A 16,103-nucleotide genomic window follows, 5' to 3' on the forward strand; every position below is an offset into this window, starting at 1 on the left:
TTTTTCCTCCGATCGTCCGTGAGCTCAGAGCTGCTCTCACCACGAGCTACTCGCGTTTGTTTACAGGAGACGCTTCCCTGTCTTTCACCTATTAAATCTCCGATGGGCGCTGAGGCCAAGCGCCCATGATTTTGCTAAACTTAAAACTTTTTATTTTATTTGCAAAATTGATAGGAGGGTCGGCGCCCCACCGCCCATAATGGACCAGCCGCCACTGGCAAATAGTTCAAGAAAACATCACTGACAGAGAGATACTGATGGACGTCACTGGCTACGTGTTAAAAGAGCGGCTCGTTCAAAACCTTCACATTTTGAATTAGTGTTAGCCGCTAGCGTCAAGACAAAAACACCTGCTGTACAGTTATTGCGTTTTCATTTATATTCTTTGTAAAATCCACAAACCAAACAAAAACAAAATTCATCAGGGTATGTACATTTATGAGCACAACTGTATAAACACAATCCATTTTTTCTTCATATTTATGTCAGTATTATAGAGTAAACGTTTCAAATTGATATCTCGCCTCCTCCAGGTTCTACGTTACGCAAGAAAATGACGACTCCAACTTGTGACCAGGGAGCGAGGGGGGATCCTGCCTGATACTTGCCTTCACCGATGTGGAGTCAAAAGTCATGACACGTTTCCTTCCCCGCTCCGGCGGCACTGACCTGTGACGCGTCCATGTCGTGACTCGAAATCCCTCTGGCATCAGCTCAGTGCGGCGCAGGGAGCAGGGCGGTACAAGAGAGGAGAGTACGTGGACCGGGCAGAGCGAGGCCGGGGTCCTTCCACCACACTGCACACGCGAACAGATCCAAGCTGTCACTGCGCCACCGCTAAAAATACAGACACATACTGTAGGACGGAGCTGTGAGGGGCGGGAGGCATGTCAGGGCTAAATGTGAGAGCTTTAGGGGCAGATACTGTAGGCCAAAGCATTTACTCAGGAACATCTACTTGAGTGACTTTTTCAAGTGACGATACCTCTTGGATCAGTTTGGACGCATCGCATTTTCTCGTATATTTATTTCATTGACCTCTGTGAAGAACCTTTTGGCTGCTGCTAGAGGCGCTATACAAATACTGTACATGTCAATGGATTTATTACTTTTAAGTAACAGCAGAAGCAACATCACTGCATCACAAAAGTGCATAAATGGTGCTGAAACTCATCCCATAAGCACCAACACTGTGAACATTAGCACAACAAAAACAAGAGGAAAACTGTCTCCTTGAAGGTTTTCAGTCCGGGTTTAAACCTACTTTAGCACAGAAACCGGGTTAGTAAAGTAAAGTAGTAAGTAAAGATCTACTCTTGGCTGCTGACGTCAACATGGTCTCTGCTCTTGTTTTACTTTTGAGACCCTGAAATGCTCCTTCAGAGATTACAGTCTGATGTTGGGATCTGTGGCTCCGCTCTTTAATAGTTAAGATCCTACTGTACCTTCTAGATGGACAGTATGTTATGATAAACAACAAATCCTCTCGGTGCCTCTCAGTAAATTTCAGTTATTTTCCAACGATACCCAGTTGCATCTGTCAATTAAATCAGAAGTCCATGATCAACCCAAAGAACTTGACGAATGTCTTAGAGATATTAAATCCTTATCCCAGGGACCTTCTTTTTGTTCATAGCCTCATCCTGAGAAGTTGTCATAACCCCAGGTGCTACAGCCAAGACCCTCTGAGTTATTTTTGACCTAGATCTTTGATCTCATATATAAACCAAATATGTAAAACCACCTTCCTTTCATTTGCGGCACGGTAGCGCAGCGGTTAGCGCTCGTGCTTCACAGCTAGAAGGTCCGGGTTTGATTCCCACCTGGACGGGGCCTTTCTGTGTGGAGTTTGCATGTTCTCCTCGTGTCTGTGTATGTTTCCTCTGGGTACTCCAGTTTCCCCTACCACTAAAACATGTACAATGATGAATGTATGGTGGTCAGAGGGACCGTTGGCCCAAATGTGTGCAGCCTCCCCCAGGGGAAACTGTAGTTACATACGTAGCTTGCCACCGCAGTGTAGAGTGAATGTATAATTGTCTCATGTAAAGCGCTTTGTGCCAATGTCTGTGAAAGGCGCTGTATAAATGCAGCTTTTCGTCTTCTTCATTTGTCACAAGGATCAGATACTTTTTGTCACATAGTGACAGAGAAATTGATTTGCGTTTCCTTACAGATTGACTACTGTAATGTGCTGTTGGCTCGCTGCCCAAATATTTCACTTAATGGTCTCCAGCTAATCCAAAATGCTGCAGCGAGGCAGTTGCCCAGGAAAAGCAGACGGGAGCATTCTGTATAACCCCTGTACTCACTTCCCTGCATTGGCTCCCGGTTGTAGCCAGGATCTAGTTCAAAGCTCCTTCTTATATTGTAGGTATTGTGAGGTCCCAACTAAATCAGCTTGAGGTCGTGACTGTCGTGACTTTCGACATACAGTGGGGAAAAAAGTATTTGGGCGAAATCCAAAAGAAAGTCTATGGGGAACTGACCAAATACTTCCCCACTGTAGGGTCTGGAAATATTCATCTATTGCTCTTAAAAGGTTGTCTAATTACATATCAGAACTGATTTATGAATCAATAGTTTTGTCATTACATATGATCTTATTTAAATGTTATTACAATTGTTCAGATAATTGTTCATTCAGCCTTAAAAATTAAGTATATGGAGAGGATGAAAAGGCTTTGGGGTCCGGACTAAAGCCTCTGGAGGTCCGGATCTGGACCCAGGTCCGCCAGTTGGGGACCCCTGTTGTAGACCTTCTGATGCCATACCGTCCTGAGCTTCAGTCAAACCACACGCCTTCAGTGCGTAACATCGTAGCAATGTTAGCAAGTTGGCAAACTCTGTTTCGAGCTTGTTCTCAGCTGTCGAAAAAAACATGTGAAAACCTGACAAAACTCATGGCTGTACAGCGCGGCTTTAATACCAATGTAAACAGACAAGCCTATATACACAATATATGCAACAATTCCACATTAGACAGAAAATACATTTGGGTGTAACAATATTGTGCCTGTGTTTGCCACCGTTATATATATAAATATATATATATATATATATATATATATATATATATATATGTAAGGATTCTAACGAAATCTGAACAAGCCTCTGACTCATGCTTTGCTCACACGCTACACAACAAGAAGACCATGTCAGTGAGATGAGCTGATAGACAATGGTCCACACCATAATCATTCTGAACATAACGCAAAGTAACAGATAATATACAAACACATGGACACAAACAACTGACTCACTGATAGGCCTCATCCTCTCTGCGTAGAGGAGTGCAAGACTAGGATAAAAGGGGACTGTCAACGGAGTTCTGGACTTCACTTCTTCTCTTTCTCTGAAGTCACCAGCTGGTTATACTGCTTTGTAACTAGGAACAATGGCAATAAAAGCCTTATCTTTGAGACGACTTCTATCTCCAGTGTATGCTTTGGCTATATCCAAAAACTGTTCTCGCGTGATACAAAAGAACCAGATCCTAACATATATATATATATATATATATATATATATATATATATATATATATACAGTGCCTCTCGGAAGTATTCATACACCTTGAACATTTGCACATTTTGTCATGTTTACAACCCTAAACATAAAGATTTTATTTTGAGTTTTTTTATTGAACGTCCACACATAAGTAACAAACAACTGTGAAGTGAAAGCAAAATGATACATGATTCTGTTTTTTTTCAAAAAATAGAAAAGTGAAAAGTGGGCGTGCATAAGTATTCATACAGCATTTTCTGAGTGCATTAAATTGCCTTTATAACATTCCTCATGACTCCAGAATGTTCACACCTTGGCCTAACCATTAAATAGAGGCCACCTGTGTGTAATCTACTCTCAGTATAATTTCAGCTGTTCTTTTAGGCCCTCAGAGCTGTGGTCGGAGTGTATTGGTCACTAAACAACATCATGAAGGTCAAGGAGCACCAGAGAGGTCAGGGATAAAGCTGTGGAGAAGTTTAAAGCAGCGTTAAGTTATACAAAGATTTCCCAAGATTTAAACATCTCCCGGAGCAACTGTTAAATCCATCATTCAGAAATGGAAAGAGTATAGCACCACTGAGAACTTACCAAGACGTGGTCGTTCATCTAAACTAACAAACCGAACAAAGAGAGCACTGGTAAGAAATACAACCATGTGCCCCAAGATGACTCTGGAGGAGCTGTGAAGTCCTGCCGCTGAGCTGGGGGAATCTGTACATGGGACAAATATAAGTCGTACTCTACACAAATCTGGCCTTCATGGACGAGTGGAAGAAGAAAGCCATTATTGAAAGGAGGCCATAAGAAATCCTGTTTGAAGTTTGCTAGACGTCATGTGGAGGACACAGCTCCATGTGGAAGAAGGAGCTTTGGTCAGATGAGACAAAAATTGAACTTTTTGGCCCAGATGCAAAACGTTATGTATGGAGCAAACCTGACACTGCTCATCGTCCTGAGTGCACCATCCCCAGTGTCAAATATACGGGGGGGAGCATCATGCTGTGGGGCTGCTTTTCCTCAGCGGGGACTGGGGAGATGGTAAGAATAGTTGTGAAGATGGATGGAGCCAAATTTGGGGACATTTTGGAGGAAAACCTGCTGGAGTCAGCAAGAGAACTGAGGAGATTCACCTTCCAGCAGGACAATGACCCTAAACACAAAGCTAAATCTAAAATGGAATGGTTTAATAAAAACATATTAATGTGATAGAATGGCCCTGTCAAAGTCCTGACCAAAATCCTATTGAAAATCTGTGGAATAATCTGAAAACTGCTGTTCACAAACGTTCTCCTTTTAAAGTGACAGAGCTTGAGTTGTTTTGTAAAGAGGAATGGGCTAAAATGTCAGTCTCTACATGTGCAAACCTTGTAGAGTCAGACCCAAAAGACTTGTGCTGTTATTGCAGTAAAAGGGGGTTCCACAAAGTATTCATTCATGCTGTATGAATACTTATGCAAGCCCCACTTTCCAGTTTTCTATTTGGAAAAAATAACAGAATCATGTATCATTTAGCTTTCACTTCACAGTTGTCTGTTACTTGTGTGTGAACGTTCAGTAAAAAAATCAAAATAAAATCTTTATGTTTAGGGTTGTAAACATGACAAAATGTGCAAAGGTTCAAGGTGTATGAATACTTTCGAGAGGCACTGTATATATATAGTAATACACGCTGTCCTCTTTCGCTGTAAACAGAGCGCTTGTAATCCGTAATGGCAGGCTGTCAGGAGCGAAGCTTCTGTATAATGTATGTGGCTAAAGTACAGTACTGATGCAGCAGTCAATACCAGGCTCCTTAACCTTTATTAGTCCTGACACCTGCGAAAGAGCGGCTTTACACCAGGGCGGCCTGGGAACTGTACCCGGAGAGGGTGTGGAGATCGAAGATATCCAGAGGGCAGGCCTGAGGGCGTATGACAAACAGGACGCGCACTTATGGGATGGAGATGAATCTGTGGACCAGGAAGGACTCTGGGATGGATAGAAGGTCCATTATGGCAGAAGAGGTGGAGATGTGAAGAAATTAGGAGATGAGCAGAGCAAACAACGCAAGGGAAAGGTTTTAGGCACAAAAAATGACATAGCAAGGCAGTTGTAGCCTCTTTTCGTTACTTGTGGCCTGAATTATTTATTTTCACGACACATAGTTCAAAAGGTAGAATGAATCCTAATGGAAGCGTAAGTTATTTTCATTAAAATGCTCACATTAGGTCGAAGATTTTGTTTCTGGGCTCAGTATATAATTAGGGAACGGCAAATGTAATGTAAGTTGTGTTTCACTCACACTTCTCTCACACATATTTTTTACAAAGTAGAAGGTCTTGGCTTTCAAATTAGGTATCGCTGTAAGCTCTCCAGTCAATACGCTTTAAGATTTGGATGTAAATTATTTTTTTGATTATCAACTGTGGAATAAACATCCCTATGTTTCAAATCACAAAAGATTTGTGTCAACTTTTGACAAAGAGCGAGAAGAAGCATCTGAAGTCAGGAGTGAAACCTCCTAAACTCAATCAGCCCAGTCCAGTTGACCATATTCAAATCTACACTACAGTAGAACATTCATTCTTAGATTCACTTTGAGAAGAGAGGAGAAACTGTTCGATTCTGGCTGCCTGTTTGCTTTACGTAAATGTGACGTATGACTGATGCGAGTCCAGCGTGGCCCCAGCTCCAGAGGCAGTACATTTGCAAGTCTATATAGGAGGCTCTGTGCTGTAAGCTTTAGTGACAGTCTGTCAAAAGCAATTATTCTGGCTCGGTTTCATCCCGTATGAACGTATAGCATACCCTCAGTGCGTTGAGTTAAGTCAAGCGCTAACACGGCGCGGGGTGGGTCAAAGGGAGCAAAACCCGTAACCCCCATAGCCACTCGTGGGATTCTGCGTGGCCGTGGGATGCTCTAAGCTTGTGAGTAACCGATTCTTGAACATGGGTGCATTGAGCCAAAATGCCACGAGTCAAGGTCATGGAGGAAGATCAGACTGTCATGTTTTAAAGGTTAAATGACCTATATGGAACCAGGAACTGCGGTCCAGCCTGTACTTGTCCTCCCACCTCGGCTTTGTGGAACAGAAGTCCTCCCAGACTCAGACAAGTGCCGCTCTTCACCACGTAGTCCTAATGCCTTCGATCCCACATCAAGAACTCAACCCTAACTCCTAACTTTAGCTCTAACCCTGAATCCGTGGAGATAAATAATACAATAGAGACTGGTGGCTGGCTCTAGAAGTTCCTTGCTGTAATGGATTTTCCATTAAAACTTTTTTTTAGGCTCTTTCAGTCATTTCTGGACACAGGCTTGTCCTTCAGACAACATTTTTTCCCCATTTTTTCCCCCTTTTGCTGTATTAGTTTTAAAGGTGCACTATACAACTTTTTGTGTGCTTAGCGCCTTTACTTTCCATGGTGGCTCCTATGATGCTTCAGGATCAATTTAATTTCAGGGTTTTTTTGGATTTCTGGTAGGTTTTCGGAATGGAATGTATATGTAACCATGGATGAGGTCAATGATCAGTGAAAACTTAAAAAACAATCGATCCTGAAGCGCCCTAGGCCATCAGGATGGTAAATGCGCTATGCTACCCACCCAAGCATCCAGAGGTCAAATACGTATTATTATCAACTTTAAGGTTTGCCCTATTCTAAATAAAGCCCAGTGAAATTACTAGCATGAACACTTAGTCCACCGCTATTTTACAGTATTTGGATGATGCACCGAGTTTGCTCACAAATTTATATCTCTATATTTTTTAAGGACTTTCAACAAAAAGATTTTGCAGAAAAATCGCTCAATAGGACAATTTTGCGTATTTTTTATACTCAATATTGCATAATTGTTCTCCAGCTTACAGTTATTTTTGCTCTGAGATATTTTAAATTGAAAACCTTTTGACCCTGCATAAATGTGCAAATCCCACATCAAATCCAAAACATATCTTCTGTTTCACAATAGGAACATCAGAAGTCAAAGCATTTGGCGCCTAAGAGCGAAAAGTTGTGGCTAAATGGACTTAAGATTGAAATGTTCTAGTCCGACTGTACAATGTGACCAGGATTCCCAATCAGGTCATTTAGATTTATAAACAAAGAAAAATAGCCTTAAATTAGTTTTCTCAACCAGCGAGAGGTCGTCAAATATGTCAATCATTAAATCACTATACACTTAAACAGCCACATCAAAGCAATAACATCATCAGCTTTTTACCATCTGAAAAACATTGCTAAGATCAGAGGAATAGTGTCAAAACCAGACTTAGAGAGACTTATCCATGCATTTGTCTCCAGCAGGTTAGACTACTGTAACGGCCTACTCACTGGCCTCTCTAAACGAGCTGTCAGACAGCTACAGTACATCCAGAACGCTGCTGCTCGAGTCCTGACAAGAACCAGGAAATACGACCATATTAGTCCAGTGCTCCGGTCTCTGCACTGGCTTCCTGTCACTCAGAGAATAGACTTTAAAACAGCTCTGCTTGTCTACAAGTCTTTTCATGGTTTAGCACCAAAGTACATCTCTGACATGTTACAGCCGTATGAACCATCTCGGGCCCTGAGAACTTCAGGGAGGGGCCTCCTGGTGGTTCCCAGAGTCAATAATAAACACGGTGAGGCTGCGTTTCAGTTTCAAGCAGCTAAAATCTGGAACAGTCTTCACGAGGATGTGAGACAGGCCTCAACTCTGACAATGTTCAAATCCAGGCTGAAAACAGTTCTTTTTACCGATGCATATGACTGAAAGTATTTTATCTGCACTCTCGCCTTTTACTGTAATTGATTAATTTTATGTTGATGTTTTTTATTGATTCTATTTGTTTTCTTGTATTTATGCAACTGTGAAGCACTTTGAATTGCCTTGTGTATGAATTGTGCTCTACAAATAAACTTGCCTTGCCTTGCCTTGCCTTGCCACTATTGCGGTACATCATTTTCGCACAGTCCGAGCATCAAGGTGCAACTGCTAGACCGAACGTATTTGTCTGTTTTCATAATTGATAGTTAATAGGTTGATGACTTTTACTCTGTTGTTTCGGGTTGAGGCTAATGTTCGAATCCTCCAGCCCTACAGTCTCCCAGTCGGTGACACGGCGGCTCCACAAACTCAATTCTGCTGCTCTGCGTGCAGCTGTGCCCGCCCCAGGCTTCTGAATATAACATCACCATTTATTTATCAGCCCGGGCCCATCTCTGCTTCCTCCGTCCGAGCCACTGTGCTAAATCATGTGCAAGTGAAGCCAGCAAGCGGAGAGCGCAGAGCTGCTATAGGGCCAGGAGGTCAGAGCACGCGACAACACATGGGTGCGTAGATAAGACAAAAACCACGGGTTGGATTTCAAAAAAACGAAGCTTACATTAACCTTATTGTTCGGGGTAAAGCATTTTTTCAACCAGGCTTAAAGGAAGAGCGGCTCCATTAGATAAAGAGTGCAACTTGCTTATGCATTCTTACTGATCTAAACTTTTTTGTCGCCATTTTCTCATCACTTTTTTAACAATTTTTCCCCTTGCTTTTTCACTGCTACTTTTTCGTGGTGTTTTTGTCAAATTTTCATCGCTTTTTGTCACATTTTTGTTGCTCTTGTGTTACTTTTCTGTAGCGTTTTCATTCTCGTTTTCGTCTTGTTTTTGTCACGATTTCGATGCCTTTTTCAAGAAGCTTTTAGATTTGGGTAATGCCAAACTGGAGAAAATGTACTCGGTTCAGGTGGGGGTTAAGAGTTTAAAGGGTCTACATATTGTACATCGTTCTGATTTTTCAAACAACTCTTTGACATCTTAGCGTTGGACTGGGAAAAGCCAAACTCCACACTCTAACGCCGCGCTAATGTTTCTCCACAAATACATACTGTACAGTAATTCAAAACATGCTAAATAACATTACATTGAAAGCTATGGAGAGGAGGAGCCGGCCAATAGTCGAACCTTGGATCCAGGAGGTTTTCGTCCTGGTCGCGGCACACTGGACCAGCTCTTTACCCTTCATTGGGTGCTTGAGGGTTTGTGAGAGTTCGCCCAACCAGTCCACATGTCCACTCTGCTAAGGGCTGTCCGATCCCTGTATAACCGCAGCAGGAGCTTGGTTCGCATTGCCGGCAGTAAGTCAGACCTGTTCCCGGTGCGTGTTGGTCTCCGTCAGGGCTGCCCTTTGTCACCGGTTCTGTTTATGGACAGAATTTCTAGGCGCAGCCAGGGGCCGGAGGGTGTCCTGTTTGGGAGCCTCAGGATCTCATCTCTGCTGTTTGCAGACGATGTTGTTCTGTTGGCTTCATCAAATCAGGACCTTCAGCTGCTCTGGGGCGGTTTGCAGCCGAGTGTGTAGCGGCCCGGAATGAGGATCAGCGCCTCCAAATCCGAGGCCATGGTTCTCCACCGGAAAAAGGTGGCTCCTCCTGTTCAGGTCGGTGGAGAGTCCTTGCCTCAAGTGGAGGAGTTCAAGTATCTCGGGGCCTTGTTCACAAGTGGGGGATGGATGGAGCGTGAGATCGATATACAGATCGGTGCGGCGTCTCCAGCAATGCGGTCGCTGTATGGGACTGTTGTGGTGAAGAGGGAGCTGGAAGAAAAAAATGGATGAAAGCTATGGCCAAAAGTACTATTCACTTCACTAATGCATTGGTTTTGTTTATGTTTTAACCAGAGCTGCGCCCACCACTGGGGAAAACCACTACTGTCATCTCGCATCCGAACTCGGAGCTCTCTGGAGGTCTCCGATATACCAGTTACCAGTGTCCTGGACCGCACCATTAGAACAGTGGTTCTCAGCTGGTGTGCTGTTGTTGAATACACATTGATTACGCCTGCGAAGCTGAAAAGTCAGACTCAACTATTATTATTAAATAGATGAAAAAGAACCACTGCCCTAGACGACTGCAGTATATTACAAGCGTCTTATTTCCTCAGCCACATTGACTCTCTTTCCCTCCTGGCAGTGTTCCCTTACAACTGACTGCAAATCTGTGCATTGTCTGGTAATGTGATGAAACCACTTCAGGTGTGATAATGTCATAAAACGGAGTGCAGCCTCTTGATTACATAAATCAATATAATTATCCATCTCCGCCGTACGTTCTCAGCGGAGTTTGACGGAAAAAGCAGTTTATGTTCAGAGATGGAAGGAGGGTGTAAAATGTGAGGGATGGTGGAGAGGGAGACAGCAGGCTCCATGGCGCGAGAGAGACGAGCCGAGGTCTGCCGGGAATCATTTGGGGAGTGAGAGAGAGCACTCCTCTTCTCGGGATCCGCGCGCCAAACCGAATTATTGCCGGCAACCAACACGCAATGATGTGTCGCCGCAGACCGGAGCAGCTGCAGATTCAGGACCGCTGCAGACAGTGTGGAAGTGATCCTTTGACTTTCCAGGTTACTGCTATTTGTGATGTGGTTGATTTAATGTAAGATGATCAATTTAAAGTGCATATGACACATCGCAATTTTTGCTAAAGCACATTTAAGACAGTTATATTTAAGGTTTTGCTTCAACTGATTTCTTAAGTTTGACAGTTTTTTGTGATGTTTATAGTTTCACTTCCTTATTGGACACTGACAGGAAGTGACATAGATAGAGGCAAACAACCTGTGTCAACCATGTTTTGTCAATGGGTGAGTCAAACTGCTATGGAAGTTTACCTCTATATATGTCACTTCCTGTCAGCAGCTTAAAATTTACTTTCATTCCCAGCATTTCTTCTTCATTAAAATTGCTGCCTCACTAGAACAAAAATGATAGCTGTTACTTACAACAGATGTTATCCATCTAAATAAGTCATATTTTCAAAAGCATTATAACCTTTTATGCACTGTTTTTTTTCCGGTTGAACCTTTCTCAAAGCCTTCTCTGGAATTCTCGCAAGTTTCAGTAATCCTGCAAGTCTGTCTCTCTCTTCCGAACTCAAAACACCAGCCCCCACTCCGACGCGAGGCCGTAACCTTGGTGTCAACATTGGGAGCGATTATATGTCCATTTACGTCAGTGACATTTTTTAAGACGTGGAAGGCAAAGCTCTCAATTTACTGCTCGATCTACGTTCATTGTCCCACCTGTGGTCATAAGATTTGGGTCGAAATGGGCTTCCACAGAGAAGACTGAGGACACTCCTGCCTCCTCAACCTGGACAACACTAAACAAAATTGGATGGATGGATGGATGGATGGATGGATGGATGGATGGATGGATGGATGGATGGATGGATGGATGGATGGATGGATGGATGGATGGATGGATGGATGGATGGATGGATGGATGCAATTTTAGGCAGGTGAACAAAGTCAATCAACGAGACTGTAGAGTGAACAAAATGAAAGAAAATATTAGCAAATTAGCAATACTCCATATAAATCAAGCCTTTTTGGTTTTAAAACAGTTGAAGTCTGAAAAGAACTGTTCCAATTAGGGCTGAAACGACTAAACAACTAATCGATTAATCGACGACTTATCGATTATTGAAATAGCCGACAACTATTTAATTGTTTTCTAGATCACACAGACTTAAATGGAGCAAAAATGACATAAAAATGTAGTATTTTTGATGAAAACCTACTTTGTTTTCATAGGGTCTGTAGTGTTTTGTACATGAATAGAGCCTCCAACAAACTACTACTAAACCTGCTGCAATAGCGACTCAAACTTGCTGAGGGACTACAAATTATCAAGGGATTATCAAGGCCGTCGTGTTTGAGTGCTTTCTGACACTGCTCCTGCCATAGTCCAAAAACATTCATTCGATCTGACCGACGGTGCTGTCACACAAGAAACCAAAGGGCTTAAATTCAGGACGGTAAAGCTGCGGTCCTGAATCTGCAGCTCCTCGGCGTCTGCACAGTCACGCTGCTCCCAGCGCGGGCCACTCCCGCACAGGCGGAGACGAGGAGAGAGGCGAGGAACTGGCAATAAAAGAGCACGCTGAGCCAAATGAAGACGATACCCCGAGTAAATCATTTAGTCGTTTTGATTGTTTCGCCTGCTTTATATTCAGAGGGGTGGCAGAGGCGGCGCGGTAACAGGCAATACAAGGAAGGGTGAATATTACCAGAGGTGTGCGTCACAAGCAATCTCAGACGGCATTTTGTTATGATCGAGGCGCAAATAATAACTCTCTCTCTCTCTCCCGGGGTGAAGTCAAAGCCTGGTGAAAAATCCCGACTGAATTCACAGACCTTTGTGATTTTGCGTTGGATAGACAGTAATTAGTGTGTGTGATACGCTGAATTACAGTAAGTGTCCAGCTTTTTGTGGTGCCGGAAAAGCATTTATTGGCCACTAACTCTTATGGTCAGTATGGTTATAATGAAATTACCATTCATTCAAACTGACCTCTCCTCACTCAGGCCATGCGGACACTGACCTCACCTGGACCGAACCACTGCCTCATCCTACACAGAACCCGAGTGCGCAATGACCCCCAGCTTTGGATGAATTAAAAGCCCCACTCAGTTTATCATGTGATTATAGGCTAACCCAAACCTCGCTATTGGCAAATACAGAGTCTGCCGTCTAAATAAGGATCCTCTTACGTTCTAAATGTTTTATAAATGAGGCCCCAGTCCTCTGGTAGAATTTGCCTCTGTAATAACTCGTCCTATATTCACACGAAACAAAAACTAGCATTAAATTCAATCTTTAATCTGTCAGTCAGCATAATCATATCATTGTCTAATGATAAAGTTCAGTATTTATTTTACTTTTAAAACAGTGAATCACCAACTCTCCATCTGAGACGATCACATTCTATGTGCAACCAACGCACATGAAGTGTCGATACGAGCTTAACTTCCAGTAGCATACATAGTGCTTGACCTATTGATTAAAGGTGCATTATGGAACTTTTTATGCAGAAAAAAAATGTATATTTGTGTTTTTGTATTTGACCTTTCAGTGACCAAACGCCTGTCGCAAAGTTTGGAGAACAAATGCTAGATTTAGTTTGATGTGAGATCTCACATTCACGTTTCCTCACATGAGCATCAGGGTTAGCTTTAGCTCTCATTAGCTCCAAGACATGGAGGTGACCTTTATATACATGTCGTTTGGTGAAGTTTTCACATCTCTGTAAGATGTGAAGGTTTAATGTTCGCTCAGTGGTTATCCAAATGAAACTTGCTGTCCAACCGCCAAATATTTGAGTATTGATAGTAGAGTATTGATAGAGACCGGCTGAAAACACATAGGCTTAACACAGGACAGAGAGTGTACATCCTCAGCACTGACAAACTTGGCAGAGAGAGAAAAACTTGGACGCCATTCATATGATTAACCCTCTATTTAGTTTGTTGGTCTGTGTTAAAATGGCACCTGTTTCTCTGTATGTAAGAGTTGGCAGAAAATAAAAATATTATTCTTTTTAAAAGAAGCCATAAAGGTGAGTAAGAAGCAGAGCACGTATCTTTAATCTCGCTCTGTCAGTGTGTGTATGTTAAATTACATTTGGAATAATCCGTAAAAGGAGACAGATGGAGGAGAAGCCGAGTGTACAGACAGCACAGACATCAAACAGGATCAGTGTAATCTAACAATGAGTAAGTGTGTGTGGAAACTATCCGTAATGATCTGTCACACTGTGGAACTTCACAGAAAGCAGCGCCGAAATCTGACGCCGAATCCTTCTCTCTGGAAATGCCTTTCTTCTCCAAGCAGTTTTAACAAAGATTGAGGAGCTCGCAAGAAAAAACAAAACAAAAACTACACCACACAGCGAGACGGGAACGAGAGCACATGCTAAATCCTGATGTTGCGGCTAATCTTTTCGTTGGTGTTTTGTTTGAGCTTTTGTTTTGTAGTTTGGAACAGTTTTTTTTCCAGTTGAAGATTAAGAGAGTCTCTCATGAATGAAGAAATAGCTCAAGATTGCGTAGCGGACAGTGAGTTAGCGATAGCGTTCACTACAATAGCTGTTTTTGTCTTGAAGCGAACGGCTAACACAAAATGAAATTGAAAGTAGCGCAAACATTTTTTAGCTTCATGCCATCGTTGTTCGTTCGTTTCTGGTTTCTTCTACTGCTGAAGCGCTCCGATCTGTACTTCCCTGTTACATTGCAGCATAGTAAAAACCCCAAACTGCGCTTTACGTTTTTTAACCACAGCGCTAAGAAGTTGCCAGCCACACTGTTTGATCAAAGTGACAGTTTTTTATAAGCCAATCCCACTGCTGCCTACAGGGGGAGCCTTTCTCTTCTGAGGAAATCAGGAATGCACACGTATTCATTCACAAATATTGACATGTCTGGTATCCACGTGTAGCACCAAAGGGGACCGAGATGAGTATTTTGTCCGAATATGGTCATTTCCTTTGTGGGACTCGGCAACGGTTAAAGACGGGGGGGGGGGGGGGGGGACGTCACGAAACCTTTGTTGTATAGTCTTAGGCTTAATAAGACTGACGCAATTTTGGCAATTTTTATGCTTAAAATGCATTATTTTTATTTGAAAACACAAAATGATATGAAACTTGCCGTTTTCTTTTCCAGCAAAGGTTTCAAAATGATCTCTAAATTATTATTTTTTCCTCTAATTGCCTGCAGTGTCTCGCCTTAGCACAATAGTGTTTCGCTCTGAGATCTTACGCTGCGTTCCAAATTATTATGCACATTGTATTTTTGTGTCAAAAAGGTAAACAAAAAATATATATATGAAACTTGTGGATGGTGTAGTGTCTTGGGGCTCTATGAATCACTGACATTAATCTCAGAGACCTGGGATGATTAGCTTTCAGGTTAAGCCCAGTTAAGGGAAAAACTACTGAAAAAGGACGTTCCACTTTATTATGCAGATCATCATTTTCAAGCAATATGGGAAAGAAAAAGGGTCTCTCTGCTGATGAAAAGCGTGAAATAGTTGAATGCCTTGGTCTAGGTATGAAAACCTTTGATATTTCATGAAAGATTAAGCATAATCATCATACTGATAAGAGATTTGTGGATGATTCAGAGCACACTCGGGTTTGTGCAGATAAAGGCACAATATGGATGGTTTCTGCCAGACAAACACATCAGATTAAGAGAACAGATGCTACAAGCAGCAGACAGGTATTTGAAGCTGCTGGTGCCTCTGGAGTATCCCGGACATCAAGCTGTAGGACCCTCCAGAGGCTGCAGTTGTGCATAAAACTTCTATCCGGGCCTCCCCTAAACTGTTAATTGAAGCTGAAGAACAGAAACGACTGCAGTGGCTCAGAAATACATGAAGACTCATTTTCAAACAGTCTTGTTCACTGATGAGGCCGTGTGACCCTGGATGGTCAAATCAATGGAGTAGTGGATAGTTTGTGAATGGCCACAATGTCCCAACAAGGCTGTGACGTCAGTAAGGAGGGGCGGAGTCATGTTTTGGGCCAGAATCATGGGGAGAGAGCTGGTCGGCCCCTTTAGGCCCTTTTAGGCTCCCTGAAGGTGTGACAATGACCTTTGAAAAATATGTGGAGTTTCTGACTGACCACTGTCTTCTATGCTGCAAAAAGAAGAGCCGTGCTTTGGCTATGGGCATAAAAGGAGAGAAACTCATGATCCTTTCCTGAAAAAAACTTCTATGAGGGTGGGAGGCATCCAAACGGCAGCTCTGGGAGGCTATTCTGACATCCTGCAAAGAAATCCCAGCAGAAACT

General features: G+C 42.7%; 1 protein-coding gene across 1 annotated transcript in view; it reads left to right on the forward strand.

The window, feature by feature from the left end:
- Positions 1 to 16,103, forward strand: part of bean1 (brain expressed, associated with NEDD4, 1) — a 77,370-nt gene that overhangs the window by 40,261 nt on the left and 21,006 nt on the right.

Source organism: Gobius niger, assembly GCF_951799975.1.
Source record: "Gobius niger genome assembly, chromosome: 7".
NCBI lineage: Eukaryota > Metazoa > Chordata > Actinopteri > Gobiiformes > Gobiidae > Gobius > Gobius niger.